Below are 21242 nucleotides of genomic sequence, written 5' to 3' on the forward strand. Positions count from 1 at the left end.
GTTCAATAATGTGACAGACCCAGCTCAGTATGTTGGCCTCACCAACAAAAAAAAGACTCAGTTGAAAGAGTGAAGGAGAAAGGATGCTAAGGCATTAGGTCTGATTGCGGTAGCAATGACAGAGACAATCTTCCCCAAGATTGCAGCAGCAAATTATGCAAAGGAAGAATGGGACATCCTTGAGACAAACTTCAAGGGGACTAATAAGGTCAAAGTAGTGAAATTACAACTAATCATAAGGGAATTTGAGAACCTACAAATGAAGGAAAATGAATCTATTGTAGAGTTCATCTCACGAATCTCCACTTTGATAAACCACTTTAAATCAAATGGAGAAGATTATGAAGAGAAAAGGATTCTATATTGAGGAGTTTACCTTAGAAATATGAAAACCTTATGATGACCATTGAGAAAGCAAAGGACCTCACCATTTTGACAATGGATGAGTTAAGGGGTATTCTCCAAACCCATGAGTATTAGATAAATAGATCAGCGACAACTTCCTAGAAGTAGTCTTTCAAGGCTCAAGAGAGTTCAAGAGGTAGGGGGAGAGGAATAAATGGCTCTGATAAAGGCTCAGGAACTAGAGATCATGGAAGGAATGGTCAAAGTAATTCTAGTGCATTAAGCTTAGGATGAGCAAGCAACCAAGAGGGAGCAATCACCTCTCAAAATAGTTGTAGAGGAGGTAAGAAGAATGCTACTACTATCATAAGTATGAATATAATGCTAGTGAATGCTGCAAAAGGTAGAGTGATTAGTCAAAGAAAAATTAAATTGTGGCCAATGTAAACATAGGAAATGGAAACAATTAAACAGACTTCATCATCTGTAACATTGGTGAAGAAGGCAGCCCTGAGGTATGGTACTTGGACAACTGTTGTAGTAGCCACATGAGTGGTAATGAAAGTTTATTTTCTTTCATTGATAAGACTTTCAAGTCTAAATTTAAGATGGGATATAATGGAATCATTCCCATAGCGGGCAGATCATCTATCATGGTCTGCACCAAGCAAGGTGAGAAGAAGGTAATACAAAAATTTTATTTTTCCCCTGGTATGAAGCACAACTTGATGAGTATTGGACAACTCATTCAAAATGGATACAAGGTGCTGATGGAAAATGTCAAGTGTGTCATTCATGAGAAGGATGGGAGTAATAAATTAATTGACAAAATCTAGATGACAAAGAACCAGATGTTCCCTTTGAGGATAGAGACATGATTCTCTTCTCAAGTCAATGTTGCACCTCACAAGCATGCATGTACAACAATACATAAACAATCAACTCTTAGGAGCATAATTGAAGACCCCTCCAAGCTTTGGTATCTAACGTATGGAAATCTTGGCTTTTTTGGTTTAAATTTTTTGTCCAAGAAAAGAATGGTATATGGTTTGCCAAGCATAGTAGATTCACATGACAAGTGTGAGGCTTGCATTTTGGATAAGCAACATAGGCTTCCCTTTACTTCTAGAAATTCTAGAAGGGCTAGAGCACCTTTAGAGTTGGTGCATTATAATTTAGTAGGCCCTATGCAAACTAATTCTATTGGGGGGAGTACTTATTTTATGACATTCATAGATGATTTTAGTCATAGAGTATGGTTATATTTTTTGAAAAGAAAATTTGAAGCATTTGATAAATTTGTTGAATTCAAAGCCTAGGCTAAAAAAGAATGTGGACACTATGTTAAGGTCCTTAGATTTGACAGAGGAGGGGAGTATACCTCTAATTTGTTTGTAAATTTTTATAGGCAGAATGGCATAAAGAAAGAGGTTACAACTAGTTATAATCTGTAGTAAAATGGAGTAGCTAAGAGGAAAACTAGGACCATTGTTGAAATGGCTAGAAGCATGATGAAAGAAAAAGTGTTCCCAAATAAATATTGTAGTGAAGTTGTAGCAACAATAATATATTTGATAAATAAGTGTCCCACAAAGTTAGTTTGTGATAAGATTGCTCTTGAGGCTTGGTCAAAGAAAAAATATACAATTGAACACTTGAGACTGTTCGCATGTGTAGCAAATGCACATGTGCCTAAGGGACAAAGGCAAAATCTAGATGAAAAAGGTTTGAAGTGTATCTTCATGGGTTATAGCTCAAAATCAAATGCTTATAGGTTATATGATCTAATCACCAAGAAGAACATCGTTTCAAGAGATGTGGAGTTTCTTGAAAATTAGTCATGGGATGGCTCAATTGATGTATTTTCAAGAACTTCAAGCAAAGTGCCAAGTATATATGAGGAAGAGGAAGATATTGGTGATGAGTGGGATGATGGAGCAACAAATATTGATGATTGTAGACAAAGGAAAAAAGGAAAGCAACCCCTCACATGCTGAGTAACAACTCCAAGAACTTCAAGACAATCCCAAGCTAATGTACAAAATAGTAGTAGTAGTAGTACTAAAAATTTAGATCCCACTCTCACCTTGCTATTGCCGAGAAAGACTAAGAGTCTAAGGGAGATATACCAAAATGAAATGTATGAGGAGGATTATGATGATAGTGTTAATATTGCATTATTTTCTCATAGTTATCCAATTTACTTTGAAGAAGCTATGAAGAAAGAAAAATGGTGTAATGCCATGGATGACGAAATAGATGCTATTGAAAGAAATGAGACATGGGAGTTAACTACCTTGCCTCCCAAGAAGCAATTAATTGGAGTAAAATGGGTTTACAAGAACAAGTGCAATGCTAAAGGAAAAATAGATAGGCATAAAGTACATTTGGTGGTCAAGAGGTATAAGCAGTAGTATGGTAGAGATTATGATGAGACACATGCCACAATTGCAAGAATGGAAATTGTTCATGCTATCATAGCAATTGGAGCCCAACATAAATGGAAGGTATATCAAATAGATGTGAAGTCTGCCTTCTTGAATAATGTATTGAAAGAAGAGGTTTATGAAGAGTAACTACCTAGTTATGAAGTTTTGCATGAAGAAAAAATGGTGTATAGATTGAAGAGAGCTCTTTAATGGCTCAAGTAAGATCCATACGCATGGTATAGTAGGATTGACTCATATTTGATGAGTAATGGCTTTAGTAAAAGTGATGGTGATCCCACTCTCTATATCAAGGTAGAAAATGGTAAAGTATTGATTATTGTCTTGTATGTTGATAACTTAAGTCTTCACTAGAAATGATAATTTCTTAATTGTTGAGTTCAAAGAGGCCATGAAAAATTAATTTGAGATGACAGATCTAGGTCTCCTAGAGTACTTCCTAGGCATAAAAGTAAACCAAATGCATGATGGCATCTTCATCTCTCAAGAAAAATATGCAAGGTAGATCTTGGAGAGATTCAAAATGCAGAGAAGTATGCCAGCCCTAACACCAATAGCAGTAGGTCTAAAGTTGAGCAAGGAAGATTGCAACAAAAGTATGAATCCAAACCTATAGAAGAGTATGGTTAAAATCTTGATGTATTTGATAGGAACTTGGCCTGACATAATGTACGCAATAAGTTTGATTTCTAGATTTATGGAATTACCAAAGGACTTCCATTGGCAAGAAGGAAAGAGGATCTTAAGGTATGTGAATGGTACCAAGGGATTCGGGATTTTGCATACTACAAATAATGATTTTAAGTTGGTTGGTTATACAGATAGTGATTGGGCTAGAAGTTTAGATGATAGAAAGAGCACTTTTGGATACATGTTCCATATGGGATCAGGTGCAATTTTATGGGCATCCACAAAGAAACCTATTATTTCTCAATCTATAGTAGAGGCTAAATATTCAGCAGAAAATGTAGAAGCATGTAAAGCTATTTGGTTAAGGAGGATCTTGATAGATTTGAATGAAATGGAAGAGGATGGAACCACAATCTTTTGTGGCAACATTTCCTTAATTGCACTATCTAAGAATCTAGTATTCCATGAGCTAAGAAAGAACATAAAGATCAAATATCATGTCATCATAGAGTTGGTGGACAATGGAGATATCAAGATGGAATTTTGTAAGTCTGAGCAATAGCTAGCAAACATATTCACTAAGCCTTTGTGCATTGGAACTTTTGTGCACCTAAGTCAAAGTCTTGGTGTAATTGGTTTAGATCAGCATTGATTCTTATTTTGTTGGCTTGGGCAAAGGGGGAGTGTTGGAATATTTAATATATTTTGGTTATCCCATGCTTACCTACCAACTTGGCATCCCTTGTTTCTAGCTCCAATAGTCATATGCATTTATTGTGGTAGGTGAGTTCAAATTTTGAAAAGAGGGGGAAATTTCATGTGGATTGCAGGAAGAAAAAATAGAGGAAATCTCATTCATTCCATATTCAATCTTCATTCATTCTCATAAAAAGTCAATTTTTGCAGTAGAAATAGCAATAATAGAGAATGCTTTTTAGTATTGTGTATAACAACACCTATGAGAGTTTGTCCTATTGAAGTGGTGATTGCTCCAGGCCTTTTTGTATGCATCTATACTTGGTACAAGCTTATTTTATGTACAAAAGTTTTAGTTTGTTGTTGTTTTTACATTCCATATTTGTAATAGTTCAATTTTGGTTAATAGAAAGTAAGCAATCAATCTTGCATACTTCTTGCCTATTGCATTTTTGTTGTCTCGTTCCTTGTTTATTCTATTGTGTGCTTGGTCATAGGCAAAATAGATCAGCACTCTGCTCTTTTTATTTGCATTTGTTGTGGAATGAATTTTGTGTATTTTTGCATGGGTTAACACACTACGGTGACAGGTGTTAACTTTACTTGGCATCCTCTTGGTTTTGTGCTTGTGCCAAGCAGTTTCTTTGATGACCGAGTGATTTGGTCCTTAATTTTCTAAGTTGTGTGGGGTTAACTCATAGGTTATCCCCATATTTTGGTATATTTTATAATTTCATGGTGACAATGTATACAATTCTTGAGTACAAGCTTGGTAAGCTATCCTGGTTCATGTTTTGGTCTTCCATCACCATCGGCTACTTTTCTATTCTCTCTTTCTTCTACTTTGTTGTAAGGTTTGTAGTGAAGCTGGGAAGATTCAATTGCCTATGGGGAATACATCCCTTCCTTCATGACTATCTCTAGGATTTTGTGTGGTTCACATTATAAAGACTTGGGCTTTTGGATCTCACTTAGTTCTTTAAGCTCAAGTGGATCAATTGGTTTTATGTTGATAATGTTTCTAACTATGAAGTTGGAGCATATAGTTCACAATCAAATGAAGTGAGTGATGAAAGTGGTTTTTCAAGTGAGAGTAATGGAAAAAATTGTGCTGATGTATCTTCATATGATTCAAATGCATTATGGGAATAAGAGAGCAATGGTGAAAGTGAATGTTCATTTATAAGTGAAGGTATGAGTTCTTCTTCCAAATCTGAAAATGAAAATCCATTTGAAATTTTGAATTTCACAAATCAGCTTGATAGTGAATATCTTGAGAGTGATTTGTCCTCAATGAATGAAAATAAATAAATGGTAAGTCAATATGTTTCTCATGAAGCTAAATGTGAAAAATCAAAATGAAGAGTCAGTAACTGGGTTTGCATTGAATAATGAAGTTGCAACATATAGTGGTGAGTTTTAGGATGAATCATGGTCTTTTCATATAGATTCTCCTAAACAAGATATTGAAGAGAATGTGAATATGGATACCATATGCTTGATTATCCTAAATAAGATATTGAAGAGAATGTGAATATCGATACCATATGCTTGATAGATGAAATGGAAAATGAATCATCATGTAGTTTTGATTTTTCTTCATATGCTAATTTTTTTTGTGAAGATAGAATAGGTAGTAATTTTAATGTGCTTAATAATGCTTTGCATTATGAAGATTTTTATAATGATCAGCCCATTACTTGTCATAATGTCTATAAAGGAATGTTCCATGGAGTTATTGATCAACTCTTTGAAGAGCACATTGAAGTTTCAAATTTAGTTAATATTGATTTTAATGTTGATACATTATATATTGTTGTGAGGAATCAGATTGCTTCTTTTCTAGGTGTGAAAATGATTATAATGATGATGTTTAATTTTATGAGTTGGTCAATGAAATGTTTGATTAATCTATTATTCAAGGTAAGCTAACACTTTGTAATAGGTTTAATGATGATTTCTCTCATGAAAAAACTAATCAGTTGTTGGATTGTGAAGACACATTGGAGAACCTTCTAGTTTTTCTAGACATTGACATGGATGATATTTGTGAGTACAAATCAGATTGCTCATTGACATGTGAGTTAGTTGCACAAAAGGATTTACATACTCAGGGTATATCTAATTTTATTTATGAAATGGAGTATGAAACCTTTTTTTTTCCATTCAATAGAATTCTTAAGTCATTTAATGGAAAAGATTTTTAGTTTAATTTTGATATCCTTGAGCATCTTGATCTATATGTTCATAGTGACCGTTATGTTACGGTGGGTCCTAGTTTGTATGTCAACTATTAACATGAAGATGTAGAGTTTGTCTTACCAAATAAGCTAATTGAAGATGTTGACATGATTGGTGAAGCTAATATGAATGGTGTATTCATCTTACCTCAAGAAAGTGGAAATGAGAATTATGTTTATGATAGAGGTAAGAATTTTTGTTAAAGTCTTGGTGGCCCAAGACAATCATTTGTATATTCAGAGTTAGTTCTCTTGCTTTCAATAAAGTTGTTTAAGAGACTTTTATGGATTGATCTGCTTCTTCTAGTAATCAGAATCTTTTCCATGCCTACAAGGGACATGCATCCCCACTATTAGGATTCAAAATTGTAACACTAATTTTGTGTACTATTTTGTGAATTTTTCTAACCAAGCCCCTATAAGAGTTTTTCATGCATATGTACCCGACTATCATTTTGAAGCATATGAAGTGTTTCATTTGTTTAACACCTTTCACTCAATATATGCATGTTTTTCATGGTGATAAATTGTCATTCTAAGCCATTTCATGAAGTTTCATTTTGAGGATTTGAGAAATCTGCATTTTTTCTTAAGTGTGAAACAATGACAACAGGCCTAGTTTGCAACTAAGTATCTTACACATAGTAAATTTTCATGACTCGCCACTTTTGAGAATGTCCAGTATGCATATTTGAGAACCTATGTTTTAGATTTCAAATCATTTTGATATATTTGGACCAAGCTTCAAATCCCTCAAAGTTGGTTGTTTATTGTTGTCATGTTCATAGCCATAACATACAGAAGAATCAATAGTAAGAATTTTTTTAACATACATATTTAGGAATCTCTCCATTAAAATTAGATGAGATTTTGAGTATATAAATGATGTAGAGTGACTAATAAACTACCATGATAGGCATGCATAGAGAGGTGAATAATAACACCTTGATTAATGATTTCAAAATCTTATGAAAAATAGTACGAAGCAAAAGCCAAGATTCAAAGTCCTTAATTATGATAATCTATTAAAAAAATGTAATGAATTTTGAAATATATTTTCCAATATAATATTTATTTATTGGACTAATCCCTTCCCTCATAGCCATGACATACAAAAGAATTCCATAGATGTTAATAATGATAAGTGATTCCCCCAAAGGTGGGGGGAAGAAAGGCAAGCATAGCCATAGACAGAGTCATAGTAAGGTGAAACAAGAAAGGATTGAGCAGTCTATTAGGGACCTACAAGACAATCAAATTGGTATCTACCAGATATTTGAAACTTTGTTTGAATTTTCCACCAAGGTCATCCATTCTACTACCACCACCCTTTACTTTTTGCAAGTGAATAAAGAGGAGAAGGGCCTACAAAAGGCAAGAGAGACACCCCAATCCATTTATGGGTTTCTGATGAAGGATTGGCTAAAGGCCATCCTCAACAAACTAGTCAAGGTGGAGGGGGGATGTGGATAAGGATGCACATGAGGAAAAGAAGGAAGACAACCATGGCTAGAAGGAGGATAGCTAGCCTCGGGTTTGGTATTTATTTTTGTTTTTATAATGCTTATGTTTATGAACTGGCTACCCTAGGGGTTTTAATTTTTGTGCTTATTTTGATTGATGGGATTAATAGTTGTGATTTGTTTAAGTGCTACTAGTTTATTTTACAATCTTTTCTACATATTAGTTTAAGGATTAATAGTATTATTAATCTGGCTATGAACATTTCTTTTTATTTGTTGTTTAAAGTTGGTATTGGTTAGATGACTGGGAGGTAACCTTTGGCTAATTCTTTAGCCTCTTTTTACCTTGGGGATAGCACCCCATCCTTTTGGCTGCTACCTAACAATTTAAAAAATAATGATAGATGATTATAGTCACATATAGATTGGAAAATACACTTTCTTGACCATGTATTGGTATCCTAGTGTGTCTGTACAATATATTTCTAGGTATTGTCTATATGTAGACATGCTTTGAATGATCCTTGACCTTATAAGAATGTACTGGCTGATGAATCCCACTCTTTAAGCTTTCCTTGTATGAGTTCTGATGATGCTAATATGGAGAAGATGGATTGAGTCATAGAAATATAAAAAAAAAGCATAAATCTAAATAACATGGTTTGTGTAGTGAAGCACTATAAGCTCAGTCCCTAGAGGTATTATACAATATCCAAAGTTTTTTCTTTTACCAAAAAAGGGCTTTCCCCAATATGGGTGTTGGTGTTGGTTGGACGCATGTATGTAAGATCGTGAGTTGCACAATTGGAGTGAAAGTGAGCTATATGCTCAAGGATCCCTCAAGGTGCATTGGAACAAAATCTTTGTCTCTAGCCCTCTACATGTCAGTATGTGATTCAGGGCTCATTCTCGAGATATATTTTTTAGATGGGAGGAGTGATAGTGGAGTTTATAGAATGAATAGTTGATACTTTAAAAAGAAATATTGTGTATTATTATCTAGATCATACACAACACTACTATAGAAAGACTTGAGTTATATATCATATCAAAATGAAATTTGTCAAATATATAGAAAATTACACTAGACTAAATAGAATAAAAACCTACAAGAAAATACTATCTTAACTTATCAATACACACAATATTCTAATCAACTAAACTCAACAATACATAAAATACACTAATCAAGTTTAAAATACATTTAATCAACATAATGGGCATTATTTATTAATTCTCTCCTATAATGAGCTCAAAGAAAAAGTTAAAGAAAATCTCAAAGTTTTGGAAACCTTTCGTGAACAAAAGGCTTCATATATTTACAACTTGATTTGGAGAAAAGCATGTTAATGTTATTCAGAATTTAAGAATGGAGGACTACAAAAAGAGAAATATGTGTGAAAGATGTCGGGTATTTTGGGATTGAAATGGTTATAAGTGTAACACAGACATGAAAAATTTGGGAAAAAAATCTACTAACTAAAATGATTATAATCATAGAAAAATAATAACTAAAAAACACTAGATCTTGTTATTAGTTATGCGAAATGCAATGAACACATAAGGAGTACAAAATATAAATGGTTTCAAAGTTAAATAAATATTTAGAGAGTTTCAAATCATGTCTTTTTTGGGAATTTTTTAGATTAAATTTTGTTGTTTTAATGTTCATTAATAAAATCCTAATAATAATTCATGATCTCTCTATTATATACTGTTATATTATTTTCTTGTAGATTTACTTTTTCTTTCCTTTTTATGTCTCATCTTCATTATTCAAAAAAAAAAAAACATGCAATTTATAAGTCTTCTTCTCTCCTCATTAGAAATAACAAAATAAAAAATGATTTCAAATTATTATTTTTTAAAAATATTTTTAAACAAGTATACTTCCTCAATCTTCAAAAACAAAAATCTAAAAGATGTTTAACTGCATTTTTAAAAAAAGCTCTTATTTTATATTAAAAATAAAATAAACTTTAAATAATTGACCGATAGTGGACTTTGAGAGAAGCCCCCTTGGAATATAACTGACAAAGTGGAAGCCCCTATTAGAAACTAGGTTTTCCTTAGGGTTATTTGTATGAAGACATGTACATGCGAAGGATCCTATATCCCTCCTTGTGAAGATGTCTTTGTGCAAAGTAGTCTAGATAGACATTTTTGGTTATGTTCTTGGAAATTCTAACAAAGTCCATTCTTATGAGGCATTGACTAATAGATAAATAAGAGCATATTATCAAACTAAGAATAGAATATTATATTACTTTGAACAATCTTTCCAATGAATGCACTTTGAGTATATATCGTGTTTATCTTAATATTTTTATTCCTAGTTTTATTAAATATAGGTTGTAGATGGCATCTCAAAAACTCTCTATTTGACATTTCAAGATAAACATAAAATAAGAGTTTTTTTAAAAGAAAAGTATGTATTATAGAGATGTTTTCTTTTCCTTTGTATAAAAATAAGAAAAAAGTTATTTCTATTTACAAATAAACTTATATCAATAAAAAATATCCCATGTCTAAATTGTGGTTAATGTCACTTCATCACTCAATAAAATATATAATTTTGAACCAAAGAGAATGAAATCAACTACTATTGCGAGTTATACAATTTTATCATTTATCATATTTTATAAAAAGTTATATTGCTCAGAAGAGCCGTCACTCTTTAAAACTATTAATTTTTCATGTAAACCACCTTTCAAAGGAGAATGAAATGTAGGTTCAAATAAAGTAAAATCAATTTCTTACATGATTTTAAAATTCTTTGTGGTTCTTTAGTAATACACATTGGGAAGTCAATTTAAAAAAATTAATTGTCTTTTTTTTTTTTCAAATACTGATATTCGATAAATTTGTGACACTATTTGTTGCCCCTACTAAATGTTGTTAATATTTTAATAATCAAGAGTATATGGACAAAAATAATTATTTTCATTCTTTGAAAATTTGGAAGAAATACAATACTATTTAATCTCTAGAGAACAATCCTAAAATAATTTTTTCCTATTCTACATCATCAAGAAAAATTGTAATGAAAATATAAATGTTTCTCCATAATGGAAGGGGAATAAATTCCCTATCCTTCAAGAATTGAGGATAAAATATAGGTAGGGTATGCAAAATAAAATTCTAAATTTTAAATAAATGAGAATTATGAGTATGATGTAACTGAGTGGATTCCTCTGAGCGAGTGATGGCTTTAGTATACTGTTGTTTTAGTGCTAAGGGAAATCATGGGAATTTAATCATTGGTAGAGTTGTCCAAGATTGGAAGGGACATTTTATTCAATGATTCAATGAAAGCCTAAATCTTGGATTGAAAAATCTTATTGACTCTATTGCCACTTTTCATAATACTAAATTCATTAACAACTATAATATATGAATGCCATTATAGAAGGAGAATTTAACTTCAAGCCTTCCAAGAGATCACAAGAGGATGTTGGCCACTTTAAAATAGTAAAATATCAATCAAATTCTAAAAGAAAGTAATATCTATATGGCTTTTTTAGTGAATAGTTGTGTAAACTCTCAAGAATGGTGCTATATTACTTCTTATCATTATCTTTAGAGGCTTAAATAGATTTTAGCCAATGAGAGATGACAATGACCTAGTCTAGTTTTTTACCTTTTATGGGCAATTTATTCCTTTTTAGTGTTTTTCATAATTATTACCAGGAATATCCATTTTTAGTGGAACATTGTTAAAGTTGTGTTTGAATAATAATTTTTTTAAGATAATGGTTTCTATGGGTAATTATTGTTTGTACATTATCCTTGTGAATATGTGGCATCATTATGTTAGGTCAAAAGGGGTAATAAAGTACATGGGACCAATATTTTTATCTTTCATGATGGAAAAGTATATTTTATTTCTCCTAGGGAGAAAGAAGAAAGATTCCAATAGGACTCCTAATAAACCCTTAGTTGTTTGAAGCAATGAGTTCTCATTATGGAGACCATGGTTCAAATCCCAAGAGTGAGATCTTTGTAGAGTTCTAATTTGTCACTCTTTGACTCCTAGTTGTTGCTTCTATTGTAGTTTTTTGTTTAGATCTCAAAAAAGTTTGTATGTCTTGTGTTGTTTCTAAAATGAGCACAAGGTTGTTAATGATCCTTAATATAAAAATAAATTAGAACCATCTTGGCATGAATGATTTTTGAATAAGTAAAGCCAACTTTAATAGTATACATATTTGCAATACTATGAACTATCATTTTTAAATATTTTTTACTCGGTGATGCATTTGCATAATAATGAAAGGTGATGATAAAAATACCTATTATTATATGAAAAATCATACAATTATATCCTCAAGGAACATTTGATATTGGGTAAGAAAGAAATGTAAAATGGGGTTCTCATTTCATACTGATACTAATAATTATAGGCCTTTTCAGATGACTACCTACTATGTTTAGTTGAACATTGTGAAGGTGAAATTGATGGAAAGGTTGCTTAGAATATTTGAGCTCAAGGATTGTAGAGAGGTCAGAAAAAATAAAAAAATGTGAGATTCTTTTTATTAATATAAAGTTCACACCTTACTTTTAGGCTATGTCTAGTAGTAGGAACATCCTATATATGCAAGGTGAGAACCTAAAACACAACGATAACTTGTGAGACTCTCATGTGGGAGGCATTGGGTTTAATTATACTTGAGATTGACACAAAATGATAACTAATTTTAACAAATAACAACAATCCATCTAGGATTCAACCTATTACCTATCTAAAAAGAGCCTTTACATTCTATTTTTTAATTCTTTGAATCATGGGTATATTTCCATTAGGAGAATTAAGTTTTCATGTTACTATAGAAGTAATTGCAAAAGCTACATGCCTTAAGTACAAAGGTCAATTTTTTTTTTTTTTTTAAAACATTATAGAGACTACAAGGTGTTTTGCACTAAAGTAGAAGTACTTTAAATATGATGCAAACTTCCACTTTACTGGGTCACTAAGCCATTCAAGAATGTGTATGAGGGAAAGAGGAGAATTTCTAAGTATGATTCCATTTATGATCCAAAATATATTAGCTAGGACCCAATGGAAGAGGGGTGCTAATACTAAATTTAGGTTGTAAAGAGTAATGTAATACAAATAAATACACCATCTTAGGCCATTAATAGGATAATGTGAATGTGAAATTGAACTAATTACTTAGGAGATATAAATCTAGATGCTATGTGAATATAGTAAGCCCATTTAAATAAAAATCTAGCATAAAGATATGAAAGTAAATAAAATATGAAAGATTTATCTTGAAGTGAGTAGAGGAAGATGTGTTTTTTCTCAAGAACTTTCTAATTGGAATCTTTTATGAATTTTCTTCCACAGATCTTGGATTGAAACAATGAAATGAAAAAAATAGAAAAATCTTCATAAAATCTGAGATTGAAGGACTAGGTCAACTTGGAAGGATGACCTATAACCATATTGACATAGTCAATGATACCAAAATTGATGACTCTAGAAAGCTTGTGAACTATAGGTTCCATATTTGTAATCATTTTTGTTTCCAACCTACAAATTAACATAGAAAAGAAAGGTTTGGGAAAGCGGTTAGATGAGGGATTTCTGTAAGAATTTTCCTTAGGGAAACATTCACCCAAGACCAAGAAGCACAATAACTAGAACAAATAGACCAATATAGTATGATTAGATTAACAATATGATATTCAATTTTTTGTAATTCATTAGATAGTACACTAGGAGAGCCTGAATATAAAGGCCTCTAGCATGTATCTATAATGTCTAGGAATTAGCCATATGATAAGGCTCACAGCTAAGCACATGTCCACTAGGAGTGGGTTATCCTCCATTAAGCATAAGAGTTAGTGTGATGATGAGAAGAAAAGCCTACAAAGGTGTGTCATGTAAAATTATGTTGTAGGAACCATGTGCTTAATTAAAAGTGCAAACAACTGTGTTGTTAACATGACAACTTAGTTGATTATGCAAATTCCAATCTTATAGACACCATCTGCTAAATTAGAGTTGCATACTCCTACATTGTCAAAAAGACAACTCATATGAGTACGCAAACTCCTAGGTGTCTAACCCAATAAATAATAAAGTAATGTATTTATCCTAAGTAAACTCAAGTAAAGTGTAAATAATTATTATTTACACTAACACCCCCCCTTAAGTGCAACTCAAGGGAATGCACTTAAGCTCACAAAAGCTACCATGAAATGCATAATGGGTCCAAGATACTAGGACATGTTAGGTACCCATGTACAAATGAAATGCAATATAATGCAATCTCTCTGCAAATGGAGAAAGAGGGAAAACCTCATGGGAAAACCCTCCCCAAGAAAGAGAGAAAAGTACAATAAAGAAAGATGCATGTATGGATGGAGTAATCAAGACACCCCATTATGACATACATCATGCATATACACTAGAGAATCCCTCGATGAAATTCCCCCCCTTAGTGAAGGATCTCTGAGTGATAAGTATTTGGAGATAGAAGAAAATCCAATGTCTACAAACAACGTTTCTCCCTTGAGGAAGAGGATACACCAAATATAGGTGCAAGTATGCTTCCCACTATGGATAGGAAGATGGAAGAGGGATCTAGATGTAGTATGTAGTGGATGTGGCCTCTAAAGTCTACTCAAATATCAACAAGTCCTTGATGAATGAAAATGCCATCAACCAAACTAGTGGATGCCCAAAATACAATGGAAAAGAAGGTAACATGTCCAAGGATGAAATTGAATCAAATTCCAAAGACGATGAAGCATCCTCATAGGAAGATGGAGAAAGAGAAGCAATGTCACCTCCTTTCAATAATTTAGGCACACCCATGATAGAAGCTTCTTCGTGATTGAAGAAGTTGCACCATGAAAGTTGAATGATGGTCCTCCCTATAAGGAGAAATGGTTCCATAGGTGTAATAGAGAATGCTTCCCAACTGGTAGGAAGAATCATTGGAAAATATGTTGTCTAAGGAAACTAGAAGACAATTTCCAAAGACTGATATGACTCCTCATAAGTGAAAGAGTCATTTTCCATCTATTGTAAAGAATCCACAAACATGTTGAAACAATCAAGTGGTTGAGGCTCAAAGTGTGCTCTTGCAATGAGTGAAGAAGTCTCCTCAACAAAGAGAAGATTGATGTCATCGATGATATCTCCCACATCTTCAATGTGAGACTCACCAAATAGCCTTGAAATGTCTAAAAGGATGTCATCCCATGAAGCTGAAGTAGGTAGACATGGTAATACCTATTGCATTGAATTAGGAGCATTTGAGGGTAGAACTAGATTAGTAGAGTCAACAAGAGTATCAAGATGTGTGATCTCATCTGGAGTTGGAGATATAATAACTGAAGTGACTAAAGATATAATGTCTTTTAGAAAGGGAGGAATGTTTGGATCTCCATATGCTTCCAAAACACCTAACCAAATGTCATAAGGATAACTATACTTGTCAATGACTTTAAAGGAAAAATAAGTGACATTGCAATAAATTATGTCCAAAAGTATTGCAACAAACAATTGATCAATGGAAGAGATTAGTTTGTTGAAACATAAATATGGAAATACTTCATTATGCTCTCTCCTTAGATGATTAATGATTAAGGCACTCCATTTTTGATAGCTCCTCTTTGTCAACTTTGGTTTAAGACCACCCCAACATGTGAAACAAATCACATGAGATAAATGAATGTATGCACCCTCCAAAATGCAAAAATAATCAATCAACTCCCCAAATGCATGAACTGGCACTTTATAGGTAGTGTGATTACAATGGGCCACTTTGTCATTTTTGGCCTTAGTGGTCTTCTAATTTTCTATTTTCAACCTCCTCTTGGAGTTGAAATCTTGAACTTTACAATGTAGCTCAAAAATGCAACAATTTTAAAGAAATACAATGCAAAGAAAGGACCTATTTTTAAAAGTGATATTTTTGTCCACACAAGCCTATAATTTGATTGTAGATCTAGAAAGTAGAAGAAAAAATATTCACTTTCAAAAAAAGGAACCCGTTCATATGTTCAAATGACCTTGAACTAAGCCTTTGAGGTTTCAAAATTTGGGATTTGTAACTTGTAGGAAAATTTAGGAATAGAGATATCACCAATGTATAGATCACAAAATTCTACACCAAAAAAAAAAAAAGCTCGAAGAAAGGAGTCTATATGAGGGAGATATTGCTGTTTGAAAATCACCTCTATAATTATTTTTCCTAAATCAATGTCGTCGCACCTCAAAAAATTAGATGACTCTATATTTCACCTTATATGTCCAGTTTTGATGAAACAAAGATCAATTTGGAAGATTTTGACCTTCTAAATATGATGATAATATTTGATTGGCACTAGCAAGCTTCAATCTTCACCTACAAAAAATCTCTGCTCTACAAGCTTGATGGTGAAAAAAAATTTGAACAAAATACACAGATCTGAAAAATACACAGATTTGGGTGTTGTTTTGCAAAAAAAATTGCCTCAATTTTTTTATGCCCCAATATAAACAAATTTATAGTCAAATTTCACCTAATAGACACTTCGGATGCAATGGTGAGGTCCGCTTTAGCTCTAGATGCTCTTAATAGCTACGGATACTTTGAACCTGACTTGAGGTATTTTTAGAGAGGTGAAGTAAGAATAGTTTCTAATGGCTATAAAATGATGCCTCTATGGCTCTAATACCATGTAAGAATGTAAGAATTTTTCCTAGGGAAAAATTTACCCAAGACCAAGAAGCACAATAAATAGCACAAATAGTTCAATAGAGTATGATAAAAAAAACAATATGATATTCAATTTATTTTAATTGATTTGATAGTACAATAGGAGAGCCTCAATATAAAGGCCTCTAGGATGCATCTAGAATGTCTAGGAATTAGCCATATGATAAGGCTCACATCTAAGCACATGTCCACTATGAGTGGGTTATCCTCCATTAAGCACAAGAGTTAGTGCGGCGATGAGAGGATAAGCCTACAAAGGTGTGTCATGTAAAATTATGTTGCAGACACCATGTGCTTAATTTAAGAGTGTGAACAACTATGTTGTCAACATGACAACTCAGTTGATTATGAAAAATCCAATGTTGTAGACACCATGTGCTAAATTAGAGTTGCTTACTCCTATGTTGTTAACAAGAAAACTCATATGAGTATGCAAACTCATAGGTGTCTAACCTAATAAATAATAAAATAATACATTTATCCTAAGTAAACTTAAGTGAAGTGTAAATAATAATTATTTACACTAGCAATTTCCTTGGTCAATCCCCATATTAAGGAATTAAATGTAAATTTAAATGAAATGCTTGCATGTAGTAGATCTGAATAATATCAACTGAAAGATACAATTACCTCTGTAGAAGCAATTGCATTTGATATGTGATCAAGTATGTAAGTTTCATAGCCTTAACTCAAAGAAATGATAAGGAAATTAAAGAACCCAAATCCTCATGTATGAAAATGTATGTGACATGTCATTGATGAATAATGGAAGAATTTAGGAATAAATTGAATTTTATCCTTACAGACAAACTCTAGTACCACCTTGAAGGGAGAAGCTTGATGCAAGAAGGAGATGCATGGACTTGAATGCTTAAAAATTATTGAAGAAGAATGTCTTGAATACTTGTGAGCTTGAGAGAAGATAAATTGAAAATGAGATATGAAAATGAAGCTAGAAAGCCTCCTTTTATGCTAGTTTTAGGGTGGTAAAATAACTTAGGCCGATTGGGTAATGATGACAAACTAATTAAAATCTTGAGGCCTTTTGAGCCCTAAGCTTCAAAACTACTAGTGACTAGGTCAACTTGGGTTGACCTAGTCTAAAACTATATCAACCTGGGAGGAGTAGGTTGACCTAGGTTGACCTAGTCCATACTATGTTGAGTTGGTCCAAGACAAAAGGTTATGGGTGCTACAAAAAGCTCCAAAATGTATCGAAGATGAGATAAAGAGATAGTGAACTAAACAGAAGATATGGTGGAAATTGTTTCAAGATGGTACCTAGAAGACCATGTTGGTAAGAAAGAGATGATGAAGGAATGTGAAATTGAATAGAAGAGGAGAAAAATGTATTGAAACCACACTAAATAGAGCTAAGTGGTCTCAAAATGAAGTGTGTCCATTTTAAAATTGTATATTGCCCCCACTTTAGTGGGAGTATCAGGTGTTGAGAATAGATTGAAAAGATCATTGTTGCAACTAGATTGAAAGGGGAAGATTGTTGAACAAGACTATGTGTTTCAATCATTTTTTTGTCACTGATGTCAAACTTGTTATTTTCTGGTAAGGAAAATACTTATAAGATTCAAGTACTATAACTTATTTTATTGGTGAAGAGGATTTGATCAAAAGATGTAACAATAGCACCTAAAGGAAAGGTTGGGATATAATTATGTAATCAAGCACAAGAATCAGTTAAGATGGTGTTGTCATAATGTATTGATAATATACTTAAGGTTACAAAGGCTGGTTACACTAAGAAATTTTAGAAGAACAAGTTACAAAATGTTTGTCTACCAAGCTTGACCGAGTGGATAGTAGATGTTGAGAAAAGTCAGTGCAATCTAAGAAAAAAAATAGTTGGCGCCAAGTAAATGCTTATTCTAGTGTATGCCGAGTAGGAAAGTGGATGTCAAGCAAAGTTTAGTCGATGAAAAGCACTAGTAAACTTTGGCTCATGCTAAGTAATTTCACAATAGATGTCGAGTAACACAGTATGTGTTGAGCATTAGCAACTTGATAAAGCCAAGTTGCTGCATTATTTAAAAGATCATGGATTTGATGAATCTGAGTTGACAATTTTGTTCTCTTAGATTGTGTGAACCAAGTGGAAGATAAGGTTGATGAGCTAGTTGCATAGAATTCAAGCTAAACCTGTTACCTCTGGTTTTGCAGCCAAAAGGTTTAAATTCAAATCCGCGGCCTATTCAACGGTTAGCCAAAAAATTATTGTTTTAATGCCCGACTCGCCAAGGTTTCTCTCCATCAGATTTTAGATGGATCGACAGTCGGCGTGATCTCATCATCAAAAGTTGCATGGGAGGTAGTGTTGGCGACATCGCGCCCAAACGACACGTGTTTAGTGGGCCTGGCGGAGATGCTCACGTCGGCGGGTGGGTCACATGGCCAAAAAAATGTTGCGACGATCGGATAAAGTTTGTCGGGCTGGAGAAAATAAACGGCGAGAACTTTAGACAAATATTGGGCCCCATTGCATACCTCATCTGCCCAGTTGGCAGAGCTCGTGTCACGGCAGCGAATCAAAAAGGAACCATGCATAGATAGGGACACATCATCGGTTGGGCGCTATGGCGCTATGGAAATTTAACCTCAATTTTCCCATAGCGACATGGCGCCTGGTCGACAAGTGGTCACCCTGTGAGGCCAAGTCACAAGATTGCCCAGTGGTGTTTCGATGGGCCAGTGAGGAACCGCCGCGTGTAAGCAGGCTGGAGTCTCTATCAGTATGGTTGGCACAGTCAAGGTTTACGACCTCCACCGTCTGATTTGATTGCATCAACGGATGGTGCCATCTCACTATGGCAGAGATGCGTAGATATTATCATGGCGACATAGCGCCCATCCATCATGTGGCCATTCTACGGATCAAGTCTTGGGTTCACCAACCGGATGATGCCATGTGTATATGTTAGGACACTGCAACCACGGGCCTAGTAGTTTTCAGGAGGGACGGCGAGTGAGGTACAAGGTAGCTCTGATCGTCAGATCTGCAAGACCTACGGCTGGCACTATCTCGCCATCAGGAGCTTCCCGGACTTTAGCATCAGCGACATGGCGCTCGTGCGCCACATGTCCTAGTAGGGCTGCGTTTCATGCCGTAAGAAGCAGATAGGGTGGGGTGACTGATGAACCAATAGGGGGATGCCATGTGTTGGCGAGGCTGGTGAATCAATAGGAATGGAGGGTTACAGAAGGTCAGGTTCTCCACCGTCAGATTTGAAGAGATCAATGATAGGCGCCATGTCGCCTTAGTGAAGCTGCGGGATTTTTACCATGGTGACATCGTGCCCGACTGACACGTGTTGGTGGGGTCAGGTCTCGCTGGATGCATCATTGAGGTGGCGCCAATTTGGATGGGGCCCAGTCACAGGAAAGAGATTCTACGACGAATCAGAAACAACCAAGTGTGCCGAGTCAGAACATAGATGTGTCGAGGGGCTAATTTTCTTGATACAATCAGTGCATTAAGAGGTGGATTCTCCACCATCAGATCTGCAAGAATCTAGGGTCGGCGCTATCTCGCTATGGAGGAACTCCGCAGATTTTACAATAGCGAGTTAGCGCCTGGAAGACACGTGTCCTCGCATTTCAATTTTCGATGTGGCAATTCATTGATGGCCAACAGTTAGGTGATAAGGTGGCGCGGTTAGTTCGACGAAGGTGGTCAACTACAGAAGGAATTTCCAGGTGGCAAGACAAAGGATTACGATTGGCCCGCGTGGCCTAGTCGGCTTACAAGGAATCAGGTTGACTGATAGGCTTGGGTGATTCATGAACCAAGATGCAGAGGCGATCGACGTATCTTGCGATCTGATCTTCGCGATCATTTTCAACCTACCAGGAATGAATGCAGGACATAAGGACACTCCACCCATCCAGTCGATCCATCTACCATGTCAGGGAATGTTGTGGTGCCATTTCTATCTTCTCTAGGCTCTTCTCAGAAGAAATGAGATTTCTTAGTATGCAGGCGAGGATGTCAATCCAGATCCCTGATTGGATTCTCAAGACAGGAAGTTAATGCCAGTAGGTAAGGAGTGAATGTAACACAGAAATCTTTAGTTGTGCCTGATCTATAAGGGCAGTTTCGTGATCTGTTCTGAGGGTCGATTCTTCCTGATTTTCTCTGCTACTGCTTGCAGACTTGCAGTGTAAAACCCCTTTATCTCTGAGCCATGTAATAGCCTGTATCATCTCTTTCAGCCATCAGTGTGAATGTGCATCACTTTTCCTCCCATTGGTGTATTGTTGAGATCAATGATCTGCATACTGTATCTATCTTTGGCCTATCGAATAATACATAAGTGAAATCTCCTTTTCCTAGTGTCATTCGATTGGTTTCTTCTGATCTGTATGTGATTACCGATTGATATAAGTCTGGATGTGTATGACTTTTGTATGTTATTCTAGTTTTGTAGTATATATATGGGCAGGAATGAATCTGAACACTCTGTCTTGGTGCATCACCGCCTTAGATTAGACTAGGTAGATTTTCTGTGACGCTCTCTTTCTCCCTTTCCCTTCTGAGAATAGATAGATGTGCCCTGATAGTAAGAGGAAGCCGGCCTTCTTTGGAGACTCAACCTCGTAGTTCAAGTCCCACAGCTTGGAGGCTGTTTCCATGTTTCACTAGGTTGTCCTCGCGCATAGGCCTTGGACAAGGGTGCAAACCTAAGTGAC

This window comes from Cupressus sempervirens, chromosome 4 (assembly GCF_028749045.1).
Source record: "Cupressus sempervirens isolate cs-2001-9-10 chromosome 4, ASM2874904v1, whole genome shotgun sequence".
NCBI lineage: Eukaryota > Viridiplantae > Streptophyta > Pinopsida > Cupressales > Cupressaceae > Cupressus > Cupressus sempervirens.